Below are 14,207 nucleotides of genomic sequence, written 5' to 3'. Positions count from 1 at the left end.
AAACATGCTCGTTGAGAGAACCTTCACAAACTCCATGTAACACAAACACGAGCACAAACAGAATAAGCATGCTCTTCAAACCCCAATGTGTGTGTCTTTAGGTTGTATACATCAAACATTAACATGTCTCCTATTACGAAAACTTACATGCTGAAATATAATCCATCACAATAACCTTCAACTAAACTTGGAGTGTCCAAACAGAACACTCACAAAAGGACAAAGTGCCAAACATAAGGATATCTGCAAATGATGGGTACTATTTCCTCACATGAGTGTACACACGCTGCCAGGCACTTATACAAATTCTACACATGTATAGATTGCCTCCATCCACAAAGTGGTATACATTTAGCTGTACTTTAAGAACCATGGGCTTCATATACTCAATTGCTTGACTATAAAAAATACAGGCCCAGATATAAGAAAAGTGGCACTTCACATCGTGAAACGACACTTTAGTTGTGCCCCCCCCAACACCACCATGTGTGTGCGTTAATTAACATTAAGTGCACCATGGTGGTATTAGGAACAATAACATCAACATTTTTGACACTATTATGGCGCTTTGCTCTTCAATCGTCAACATTTCGGACGCTAGTGCAGCAAAGTGCCAGGAAGAACACTGATTCTAATGGGTGTGTCCTTTTAACGCTTGCTTTCAACAGGCATTACCAAAGACGCAAAAAATGGCACAACAAAATCTTCTAGATTTCATTGCATCATTTTTGCTGGCTTCCTTGCCCTGGAATGCCCCCTTTGCATACATTATGCATGGCACATGCAAAATGTGGCACAAAGGTTCACAAAGTGGAGCAATGCATGCACTGCGCCACTTTGTAAATATGCTGCAGCGTTTTTGCCACTCTAATGCCATATTAGCATCAGAAAAATGATGATGCTAATGTGGCATTAGATGGCTCAAGGCCATCCTTAAATTTGGGCCACAGTGTGCATAAACATAATCAGGCACTCAGATGCAACAATCAGCAAACTTGCACGTTCAGGGTTACATACACACAAATCCGCTCACATGTAATTTCCACGAACAATGGACTTTATTTACACAAATAATAAGGTTTAATCAGAAACTCTCATCGAATCAATTCCCACTAAATTGTGCACAGTAGAATTTGCAAGCACATAGAAATGTTAGCATGCAAATACTAGTGTTGCACATTATATATTTGGTTCGCCTACAAATCAGTTTACAGCACTGGCCATCATACATTTTAATTCCAACCCCACCAATGTGTAAAATAATTTCATCAGGACCCCCAAAAATGCCAAACCCATTTTTCTCACAATTATTATATAAACGGTTAAATATTGCCGGCACGCTAAAGCACTTTGGTGGGTTGTAAGGCTTACCATCTAAGTTATATATATTAAATTTATGTGCCCTAGTGCCTTTCAAATTATCAAAATAAATATATGTTCTGTTTCATTAAAAAAAATTTACACTACGGGCCAGATGTAGCAAAGTTTTGCGAGTCGTAAATGGCCCGAATCGCTATTTGCGACTGTGCTAAATCGGAAATGGGATGCAAAAAAACCATTTCCGACTTGCAAAAAGTGATGTGAGCCGTTAGCGACTCGCAAAATGTGCGACCCCATTTTGCGACCCGCAAATAGCAAGTCGCTATTTGCGAGTCGCAAACCTTATGCAATTGCAACTTGCAAATTGCGACTAGTCGCAAAAAGCCCAGTTTGCACTTGCAATTTACCACTAACTCAGAGCAGGTGGTAAGCAGTACCAAAGTATAAAAGGAGACCCAGAAGGCATCTGGGTTACTCAAGATGGCGGTGATATACCTGATAGCAGTGAGGAGGAGAGTCTACGCAGCCCAGCAGAGGAGGAGGAGGGGCCACAGACAGGAGAAGATATACAGAACAAGGCAGACTCTTTTTCAGCAAACTGAGGAAGAGATCTATGACAAATACCGCCTTAGCAGCGCAGCCATACTAGAATTAATTGATTTACTAAAACCAGAGCTAGAACACCAGACTCTGCGCGGCTGCGCCATCCCTACGCATGTGCAAGTGCTATGCTCACTGCACCTCTTGGCCTCAGGGAGCTATCAGGGGGTCATTGCTGTGGCAGGTGGGGTATCCCAAAGTGCAGTGTCAAGGTTCCTCAGGGCCTTCCTAGATGCCTTACTCCCACACATGTCTCACTTCATATACCTACCAAGGAATGAGGCAGAAATAAACAGCACCAAGCTGGACTTTTACCGGATTGCCAACTTTCCCCATGTCATAGGATGTGTAGATGGGACACATATTCAAATATGCCCCCCTGCAAACCTGGAACATTTTTTCCGCAACAGAAAGTGTACCCACTCACTGAATATACAGGTTGTTTGTGACGCCCATTATGTCATCACTGACATTGTAGCTAAGTTTCCAGGCAGTACCCATGACTCCTACATTTTTAGGCACAGTGGGATACACCAACGTCTGGAACGTGGGGAGTTTGGAGACGGATACCTCCTAGGTAGAGCTGCATACACCTTGCAGACATACACACAGGTCAATGTGCACACCAACCAGGACTTTCTAACAGTGTAATGTTTGTGCCCAACAGGTGACAGTGCATATGCTCTACGGCCATGGATTATGACTCCGTTTATAACACCCAGCAATGAATGTGAGAGGCGATACAACAATGCACATAAGAGGACCAGGAACCTTATCGAACGCACTTTTGGATTACTGAAAGCAAGATTCAGATGCCTCCACCGCAGTGGAGGTGCCCTCCAGTATACCCCCATTACAGCATTCAAAATTGTGGTCGCATGCGCCATCCTTCACAATATAGCCACCCGACGTGGGCTACCTCTCACCCCTGCAGACCCAGATCCTGAGGATGAAGAGCAAGAGCAACCACATCGCCATCATGGGGATCGGAGTATAGCTAATCAAGGCAGACTGAGACGGGAACACATCGCAAGCCAATACTTTGGAAGGTCTGTGCCAACTCCAACCATACTCACCTATTGACCAACAACTCAATTTGTTAAGTGGAACCAAAACACTATTTAATTTGTGCAGAAATACAACTATTTACAAATAATAACTGTTCATGGTCATCTAAATGCAAACCATGCATGGGGCACATTGATGTCATGTGCCACATCAACAGGGACAGGGTAATGTCTATGTCCTTCTGCGGCCCCTCCCAGCCTGGCTGGTCCCTGGTGCTTCTGCAGTGCTCTGCCTGGTACTGGTACTCCGGAGCACCCTAGTGTCAGTGGCAGAGACACTGCTCACTGTAGAGCCCTCCTCGCTTTCCTGGGGTGTTTCCCCTGTGCCCCTGGACAGATGCCGTGCCTCCATTAAGTCTATCACGTGTGTGATACGGCCCAGGCCCCTAGCCACATCTCCAGCAAAATGGCCCATTTCGACCTGGAGGCCAACTGTCCTCCTCGACAGGCCAGTGGTGTTCACAGCCAGTCTGCCGATTGATGTGGCCATCCTATCTAGTCTTTGTAGGAGCTGACGGTCCCTGCGCCGCCCACCCTCTGCCTGTGTCAGTAGTCCTGCCGCCAGATCCCTCATGGACAGGGCTAGGTCCACAGTGTTTGTGGCAATAATGTCAATTCTGGAATTCAGATGCTGCATGCTGGCCTCGTTATTTCTGACAAAGCGGTGCAGCACACCACTAATCCGCCTTAATATGTTGTTTTGCAGGCGCTGACCACGCAGCAGCTGTGCCTCACTGTTGCTGGTAGGTTGACGGCCGGACGCAGCCTGCAGCCCTGATCTCCTGTACCTGCATCGCCTGCGCAGCGGTGGCTGCCCTGTGTGCTCAGCTGTATCACTCCTGCCTGTTGATGGCGCAGCCTCCTGGAACACAGTTGCAGCAGGTGTGGACATAACAGGGATGGTGTTGGCCGTGCAGGTAGGAGTACTGGCGGCTCCAGCTCTGTCCTCATGGGGCTGGCTGCTGTGGGTTGTGGTGGTGTCTTGTGGGAGACCTGTGGGACATGGGGAACAGACTGTCAGTGTCTACTATCTGTTGCACACTTCCTAATAAACAATTGCCTATGAACTGCCTACTTGACTACATTTCCCATAATGCATCATTCTGGTGTTTGCTACCCTGAAATGGAGCTATCTTGGTTGAGCATGCCCCTGTGTACATGGTGGGTGGGGGTATGGCATTGATAGGGGTACAGGCATGTCACATGGTACTCACCGGTTGATGTGGTGGGCTCTGAGGTGTCCAGGTCTCCAAATCCTGACACTGCCTCCTGCTCCAGGGTCTCCTCCACCCTTTCTTCCAGGGGTGTGGGTGGTGGTACTGAAGATGGTCCCCCTCCTGTGCCTCTCATCTCCCAGAGCCTTTCAGCCACCCTCTCCTTGGTCCGGGAGCGGAGGTCATACCACCTTTTTTTAATTTCTTCAACACTCCTGTGGCTCACCCCTAGGGAGTTGATTTTTTCCTGGATCTCCTGCCACAGTTGTCTTTTGGTGGCTTCTGGCACATTGAGGGCTGCCTTTCCAAATAATTCATCATAGTGCTGACAGCATTCATCTGTCAGCACCTCCAGCTCCTTCTCTGAGAATTTAAGTTTTCTTTTTCTAGGAGTTCCTTCCATTGCAGCTGCTGTTTCTCCTGTGTGCAGTTCAGCAGTTAAAAAGGGTGTGGTCCTCCCTCCTCCCAGGTGTATTTGTAAACTTCCTGGCTGTGATGTCATCATCATGTGCCAGGAAGTGTTTCCAGAGTGTTCTGGAGTGGTTTCTGGAGTGTTCTGTAGCACCTGTAAGCAATTTACAAGCAACTCGCAATTTGCGACACCCACTCGCAAATTGCGAGTTCATTTTTTGCACAGTCGCAAAAAGCGACCTCGCAAACAGCGGACTTGCTCTCTGCGTTGTGACTCCGGGTGCGAGTCGCTATTTGAACACTGACATTGTACCTGCATTTCCATTAGCGACTCGCAATTAGCGAGTCGCACCTACTAGCAAATTGCGAGTCGCAAAATTTTTGTTTCCTACATCTGGCCCTAAATATTGTATGCGAAATTAAAAACATATGGGAAGCATGGCCTTTAGATGGCATCTACTAAATGTTGATAAAAGTTGATTTTTTTATCCCATATTTACAATGTTACAAGCAAAACTACGGATCCCAGCATGCAACGCACTGAAGATTAAAAATAAAATTTTAAGACTGGCTTGAGTAGGGCTAACTGGCAGCTACAATTCTGTTTAATATTTTGACCATTGAAGACTTCATTTCCAGCTTGTGACTGACATGCCTGCCACCCTAAAAACGTTCACAGTGTGATTGTTTTTAATTAAGTGGATGTAGTGATGTGGATTCTTTGGAACTCTCCTTTGATAGCTTCCCCCAACCAGGGTCAGATTGGGATCAAAAATAGGCCTGACCGCCCCCAAAAAAGCGGCCCCCATTCACCATTCGCATCCTTTCGTAAACAGTTGTTGGTCAGTGTCACAGGGTTAACTGTGGGAGATATTAAGGGTAAATGAATAACCTACCAATAATCGGTTTGAAATGGTGACAAATGAACATCTCACTGAGCTATCTCTTGGGCCTCCTGACAGTTGGATAGCTGATAAGTGTGCAGCGTGATAGACCTCAAAATAGTATTATTTCAAAAATGCCATTGCCCATGAGCTACTGATCTAAGCGGGATGAAAAGATGAATGGGGTCTCTGCAATGGTTGTGGCCAGATAAATGTAACTAGGAAACTTTTATAAGAGACATATTGCTGTAACTGTGGACTTGGCCTATAACGAGAGCTCAGATCCTGTGCTTTCAGGGCATGCCACCTGATCAGTATTTGAATGCCTCTGCTGTTAATTATTCCAAATACATCACACAAGATACACATAAACCAAGTCAAGCTATTTGACTTTGCAAGTGCTTTTTACTACTTTTTTAATTCAATATATTATAAATGAGTATTCTTCCCTTCACATCTCTTTCCGCTGAAGTCTCCATCTGTGTTAGTTGCTTACATCTTTTTCTTCTCCTATCTCCTTCTTCTATCTAGCGTCTTTAGTAGCTTTTAAACTGTTTGAGCTAGAGACGATTTGTTTTAGTTAAAATCTGCAAATTATACAGGAGATGATAAACTATGTGAAATGCATGGCAAATTAATAATTATATAAAAGCACTTAACTCCGGCGTCCCTGGTTGCTTGAAAAACAAAACTACAGAATTGCACCAGGAAAAAGGAATCTTGGGGCATATTTAACAAAAATGACGCTGCACACAGTGCAGTGCCACTTTTCATGCACCCTTTACTGCCCCCCCCCTACCGCCACCATGTGTGCACCGTATTAAAAAAATTATTCCTGCAGAGTACATAGGGGCCCATTGTAAGCAATGGTCTGCCCCCATTTAACGCCTGCTCTGAGCAAGCGTTAAAAGTGCCGGAAAAAATGACACAAGTAAATCTGTCAGATTTCATTGTGCCATTTTTTGGGTCCCCCTAACGGGGGAACGCCCCCTTTGCATACATTATGCCTGCCACAGGCATAATGTAGCACAAAGATTTACAAAGTGCAAGCACTGCACCACTTTGTAAACATGGCCTGGGGAATTTGGGCTTGTTGGGCCACATTAGCATCAAAAATAATGACGCTAAAGGGGCTGTTAAATATGCTCCTAGGTTTTTGTACAAATAAAACACACAAGGTTAATAGGGTCTACATTAGTGGCCTCGACTCCTAAGGGTTCTTGCATGTCGAGCAAGAGATGAGTGATCTGAGATGACCGACCTCTCTTCGTGTGGGTTCATGGATCGGCTTGGTCTCGTGGTGCGCCCTAGGACAAAGAAGGAAGTAAGAGCAGAGTTTGATCACACCGCCTAATTTCCACTAATGAGTGAGCCCAGCAGGCAGGAGAGGTGACAAAGACCAACCTGGTCTCTGCTTTTGGCCTCTGGGAAAGTTGCTCAGCCATTCCCAACCCCACCCATGCCCAGTGCGCGCACCTGGGTGGTAGGGGAAGGACAAACCATGAACAGTTCATTTTCCCCCCCAGGAGGACCCATTAACCCGGACCCTTCCCTTTAGTGCAAGCGTCTAGGCCAGCTCTTATACTGCAAGAGGCTTGAAGCCACCGGACGGACCTTTGGTGAAGGCGTATAGTGCAAAACTGCACAAAAATTCACCACCACACCGCACAAATAACCTGCCCACAATTGGCCCTCGTGCACCGGCCCATTGCCCCATGCACGACTGCCTGCCTTACCAATCCGGGGCTGCCCACAACCAGAAGGACCTGACTGACAAAGGATGTCACAGAAGGCCTAATATTGAGTGGCTCACTGCTTCTCAGGTTTCACTGAATCACAGTGCTGTATTTATGTGTGAAGTTTGACTGCATTCCCCAGGGGTATGGTAAGTGCTGTTCTTGGCCACAGCCTGCCTTACCACAGACCAGCCCCACAGTCTGAAGACCACTGCTCTATAGGCACAAACACACAGGCACCAACCCCACACACGTACATACGAGGAGGACATACACGTGTAAACCACGCATACCCAACTTTTAGTTTTAGTAGGGAATTAGGAGCATAATACTATGAAAATATAAAACTGTTTAATTAACCTTCTGTAGCATATCACTGAAAGCACTGAAAACATCTTTCAACATGAGTGCATGTGGTATTGGCCCAGATAGTGTCAGCCCTGAGGGACACGAAAACAGTGCCAATCTGACCAACATTCCAGATCAAGGAAGTGCAAACTCGTGATTGGTTTGAAGATCATTTATTTCTGTTTTTACACACCAAACGCAACTGTCAAACTTTAAAGAAATAGACAAAACTAGAATGTACAGCTTCTAATCTTTCATTTGGATTTGGATATAGAATACTAAATTGCAAGCTATTTGTAGGGTACCCGTGTTGAACACTTAACAATGGTAATGGTAGTAAACATATTTAAATGATTTCTAAAAAGCTTTGATTATTGATGGGGTAAATCCAGGGGGCCTTATTTACAAAGGTGTATAGGTAGCATAATTGTAGTACTGTTAATATGCCTAGCATGACACTCACTTAACTGTATGGGAAATGTTAACCAACTTCTAAACTTCCAAAGGAGGGTGCGGGGTAGGATAATAGCCACATTTGACCACAATGCACTCCCATGGCTTCCGCCCTGAGCCCCCCCCCCATCCATGTACAATGGAATGTTCCATTCCTTGGAGTCCATGAACTGTTAACCATCATATACGGATTGTGTTCTGTCAGCTGTGGCTGGGGCGTTTGGTAAAAAACGTAGTCCTTGCACACTGGGCACTGGGCTCCTGTGATGATTTCAGCAGTGGTGTAACATAAGCCCTGCAGCATCCGCAGTATGGGGGGCCTCCCGAGCTCCAGGGGCCACCCTCAGCAAAGTGGTAGGTGGCGGGCTGGCGAGGGTGGACCACTGCATGTATTTTTCAAGGAGGGGGGCTCAAGTTTCGTTACTCTACTTGATTTCAGCCAGCATTTACACACACACACACTTCGCACAAAGGTGCAAATCGGCCTGCTCAAGAACAAGAACTTCAATGAGAAGGAAGAAGACCTTCTGGAAAACCTTGGGTTACCTCTATGGAGAACTCCCTGGTCTGTCCCAACACACCCGTAGTGCACAGAAGTATGCCTTGTACCAGAAAGGCAACAATATTGAGAATGCTGTGTGGATGAAAATACAAACCCTGGAGAATTTAAAATGAAATAGCAGGACAAGAAGAGTCACATTCAGGATCTGTTTAACAGGTCACAGTTGGCAGATGTCACTGGTTCCCAGATTAAAATGTCCCAATTGGTATTCTCCTTGATCCTCCCTCTCGCCTCCTTCTATGCTCTGCCAATCTTCCTTTTCCTCCCCTCATCCTCTCTTCTTCCCTTCCTTTAGTCCTTTCTCTCTCACTACCTTCTGCCTCGTTAGTCAGTTACACTTTGTTTTTCTTTTCTAACCGCAAACAATATACAAAAATTACATAAACAAGCATTTATTGAACAAATACACACATATTTAATCAATTATCAGACAGATATAAAAAAAAAAATAACATTTTAAATGGGAAGGTTGGACCTCTTCCTAATTCAATTGAGGCCACCAGTCATCCATACTACATTCTGCTTGATGCATCTGCACTGCTTCCACTAATCACGATGAGGACACTAACTTAATTTTTAACCTCCAATTTTAAATTCCTAAACATTTACAGAACATTTTCAAATGGTCAGCTTACATCTTGCTTTTTTGAATTTATATACCCTTTATTAATCTTTAATATTATTTAATTTTCTAAGCAGTTGCAAACTCCCTGTGAAGACTTTAGGACCCCAGGGCTCCCCGGGCCACAGGTTGGGAACCACTGTTTTAGATTGTTGAGTCTGCTTAGACAGTGCTGGTGGTCCAAAGTAATGCCCCCTTCTCCATGTCATTTGCCCATCCTTGCCTGCAGGATTACACTGGTAACATTAATTTAAGGTTGGCAGGTCTAAAGATGCCAGAGGTGGGGATAACATTAGCATTATGAAATGAAGAATGTGGACTTAGACTTTCAGGTTTTGCAAATGAGAGTGATGTGGTAGATATAATCCCTGGAAAACATTAAAAAGAGATAAATAAACTGGGTCTAAGGGTGAGGAGGAAAGTTAATCGAGGTGCCTCAAGGGTCTCTTGAGTGGAAAGGGAATCAAAAGAATATCTCTTACTGTGAAACATCTTGAAAATAATCCCTAGCCTTTACTATTAGGATATTAGAAATGTTCATAGAGGTGATGGAAGAGAGTGGTAAGATCTCTTCCCATTGAAGTTATCAAAGAGTTCAGGTCACCGACTAACAGTGGAGAAATGCCCTATCCAGGAGGAGACTGTCCTGAAAGGGGTGGCCAGGAGGAAACAAGGACACTTTTCAGGTTTAACGTACTGTTTCGATTTCCTCAAAAATTTCCGGAGTCACAAATTAATGGATGAGTCATGGTATATACTTTCAGGAAGTCGCTTGTCCTTCAAGTGTGTTGATTTTCTGTGGGATTCCAGATTTACTATCTGATAGTGCTTCATAATCAGAGAACACAACCCTCTTTTCATAGAAAAAAGACATAGACCCCCTCACCACCTGTAAGTGGCATGCTTCATCATTGGGGTGTCAGGAATCCATCACAGAACAAGTGGAGAAAGGTGTTTGTGGTGACTCGCCTAATAAAACCTTGTACAATAAGAGGTATTGCATCAAGCTTCCCTGAGTAATTTCAGAGTCACTTGATACAGACAGGCTCATAGATTTTGGAAGATGGGACTGTGCATTTAAGAACAGCTAGACCGCTAACCACTGTGAGGTGGGCCATTCTAGTGGGAGGGACACTTCCAGGTAAGAAGTGTCAGAGTCTTTTTAACTCCACTACAAACATGAATCTGTGCATGGGAGTATTTTGTGGTACCATTGTCTTTCTGCTGTCATTCAAGTTAATATCCTCAATTTTGCTTTGTCACATTTGATTTCCCTTGTCGGTTACTTGTCACTCCCACCTGTACCCCATTAGCTTGTTGCCTCATCTTATTCATTAATCGGTTTTGTGTTACTGCAACTGTAAAATATTACCTGCTCTTTGTCATTCCAGGATTCAGTGCTGGTTGCCTGGTTGACATCTGGTCTCAGTATGACACCCTTCAGCAGGGAGGATGGTGAGTCGACTATAAATCTGCACTGTTGTGCTCTACTTCTACTTGGTTCTAATAGTCTGATACTTACTATTCATACACATCATCTTTCAGCTTTTGTTGCTGACAGATTACCAGTATGGAAGCCATAATCAATATGGTCCAGAATTTGCCATTACTATTCTGTTACTGTAAGCACTCCTTTATTTCTCTTTCCCTTACTCGTTTCTCCTGCTATCTTTGGTGAGGTTGGTGGTTGATCAGCACCTCTTAAGTGACTAAAGAAAGGCCAGGATTTTCAGCGATTTATGTCTCAACTCAAAGCTTGACCACAGGTCACCTAGCAATAACAGCTTAGGGAAAGGAGTGACCCCTATGATGAAGGATTATAATCAGATAAAAGTGTTACTGTTACTGCTTTATAAAAACCTCTCATTCCCCGTTTGGTTCACACTGCAGAACACAGTGCCTCCTAGATTCAAGTTTGTATGATAATAAACATCCCAAACCTTTGTGAAAAGACTGAGATGCCATTAAATAGTGAATGGTTGGTGGTCACTGTGATTATTACCACCTCTCTAAACTCAGACCAGGTTGTGTTTAACTTTACGAAGATAACACCATCTACTCTCTTAATGAACTTAGGGCCTGATCTAGATTTTGGTGGTTGGGTTACTCCGTCACAACGATGATGGACATCCTGTCCACCAAAATATAATCCCATTATTTCCTATGGGATTTATGTTTCGCCGGTTGAGATATCCGTCACCGTTGTGACAGAGCAACCCATACACCGAAATCGAAATCAGTCCCTTAGTGTAAAATCCTTTGAAGAGGCTCTATTTCCAGGTTGTCACATGTGGCATAATTAGTTAGGTCTGAGGTAGCGCCATAGCTACAATTTCACTTAGGGAGCCATGTTTTTCTCAGTGAGTTATGTTATGTGTATTTGTAAAATGTAATATAACAAACAAGGGTATGCTGGCGCTAAGCAGGTGTGTGCCTAGCCCTGCCTTGCAGGCTTTAGGCCAAATGCAATCTATTTATTCCATTTGTGGAGGGTGAACATTGCCAGATCACAGATGAGGGAGAGGTCACTTCAAACATCCCTTTAGGTCTCTCAACAGATTTTGACTTTATGGGTTACAATTCTGCTGGAGGGATGATGAGTGTGGAAGATGCTGGATAACTGTTGAAGTGGGTTTCTTCCTTTATCTTTTAAGGTTTCCAACAGATGTATTTAATGTGGTTCTGCTTAGACTCTTTTACTGTTTCTTTGGGAGTCCTACAGGGATCTGCTTTGTGCCTACTGTTGCGGAATGATTAATTTAGCCTGCAATCCTTTTTAACCACTAGCCTTGAGGTCTTCTTTGCAGATGCTGATGACATTTCTTTCTGAATCTTAGTCAATCTGCACAAGCCAAACTAATCACTCTGACATCTTTCTCACTGTAGTCAAAGCCTGGATAAACCAGCATTTTCTAAACCACAGTGGTAAAAAGATAAAGGTCGCTATATGTGGGAAGAAGGCTTGCTTGATTCCTGACAGCTGAACAGAATGACTGCGTGTGTCAATAGCCTCTATCAGATATTAGATGTGTGGGACAAGAAATCCTCTTTCTCCAGCCAGGTACCAGTGATAGGTTGATTTGTCATTTTAAACTGTTTATTCTGTGATGCAATCCTATCTATTAACTGAGAAAGCAAAACACAGGGTGATGGCTAAAGCCATGATCATGTCTAAACAGGAAACAGCAACTACCTCGCGTTTCCATGAAATCTTAATAAATGGACTTCAGTAAGTGGAGAATACAGCACTACTACTGGCAAAAAAGAAACCATTGGAGACATATACATCTAGACTTTGCACAGTCCAGAGTCTACCAATCCACCAACACATAACATTGTAAGGTTCTATATATTGTGCACAAAGCACAACATGAGACTCACACAATATACATGTGTCATACCTACCTAATCAATGGTATATTTGTTCAGGAAATTAACATTTGATTTTTGTGAATCTTTTCTGGAAAGATCAGTTGAGCATTCATACTTTCTGATAACAGGATGCAGGATCGTGGGACAAAGGGCCTGATTTAGAGTTTGGCGGACCAGGTTACTCGGTCACAAATGTGACGGATGTCCTGTCCATGGTATTACAAGTCCATTATTTCCTATGGCACTTGAACTATGGTGAATGTGATATTCGTCACATCTGTGAAGGAGTAACCTGTCCGACAAACTCTCTGGTCCATAGTGTACATCCAGAATGATCAACTCAGATTTGGAAAAATGCTAAAAATGTGGCTTTTTACGCAATAGAAGCTAGTTTTGTTCTTTCAATATTTGGATGTAGTTAGTTTTAGGAGTGCGTGTGCTATAGAAATCAATGAAAAACAGTACAAAATGGCAGTCAAGTTTGCTTGGTTTAGGTGCGGCTCAGCAGTACCTTGAGGCGATTCCCACTGCGTGCTTTTCAGTGAAGGAAAGCTTGGTGGTCATTAAAGAGTGTTGGCGCTGACTGGAGTTAGTCTCCAAGTGCATTGGGAACACACTCTGTGCTAGACTATAGGCAGTAAATTATGTTTCCCCGCAGCTCACAGAACCTTGTGTTTCTAGAGACATTGAGGCCATCTTGGATCTTAATGTATAATTTTCCGATGATTATCTGGCCCTTGCTACAAAATTGTCCTACAATGGTGCTGCAGCTGGACCTTAGTTTTCAAGAGTTAAGACCTCTAGTTCCTAAAGAACTGGATTAGTAACATTTTGGTTTGAAGGAAAGTATCTTCCAGCCCTGTGTGATTTGGGAACAAACTTTGAACTATTCCTTTTGGATTTGTTTAAAATCTATTCTCTCTAGGATAAAGTTGCCTTTGGGTTGTGAAAAGAGTTCCAATAATAGCAAGAAGAGAATTTTGAGGGTGATTGATAAGAATAATAATAAGACACATTTTTGTAGTCAATTACATATACCTATTCCTAGGTTCACCATAGCTTCCGTTAGTGTTATTAGTGTAGCCATATATATGGGACTCAAGAATCTGAAAACGCAATAATAATCTTAATCAAATGGCATAAATACATGATCATATTAACATATTTATGCAATGAGTACCTCAAGCCAAAAACAATCTCTGAGTGGAGGAGGAGCGGCTGCTTCCTCACAACAAGTCAGTAATATTTAAATTAATAATGCTCTAGACTTCTCTAGAATATATTAGAACTTTGGAATTTTGGGAGTGCCATTGAAAACAATGGAGTGCTCCGGGCTTCTAATTGCCAGTAGAAGCCCGGAGCTCAACATTCCAATACTTGTGTTCACAGCTGTTGCTGTGAACAAAGGCCTCACAGAGCCCGAGGGGATTTCAGTCCCCTCGGGCTCCATGAGGCTTTTGTTTTTATTTTTTTAGAACATTCTGCCATCCAATCGCAGAATGTTCTAATAGCCTTATAGCCTTCCATAGCTGGGCAATACTGTCAATAATGTCCCACTCCCTTGTTAAAGGCCCTAGCCGAAGGCTTAGGCCTTTAATGCTGGAGCGGTCTTTTAATG

Source organism: Pleurodeles waltl, chromosome 2_2, assembly GCF_031143425.1.
Source record: "Pleurodeles waltl isolate 20211129_DDA chromosome 2_2, aPleWal1.hap1.20221129, whole genome shotgun sequence".
Lineage (NCBI taxonomy): Eukaryota > Metazoa > Chordata > Amphibia > Caudata > Salamandridae > Pleurodeles > Pleurodeles waltl.
Note: the sequence above shows the minus strand (reverse complement) of the source record.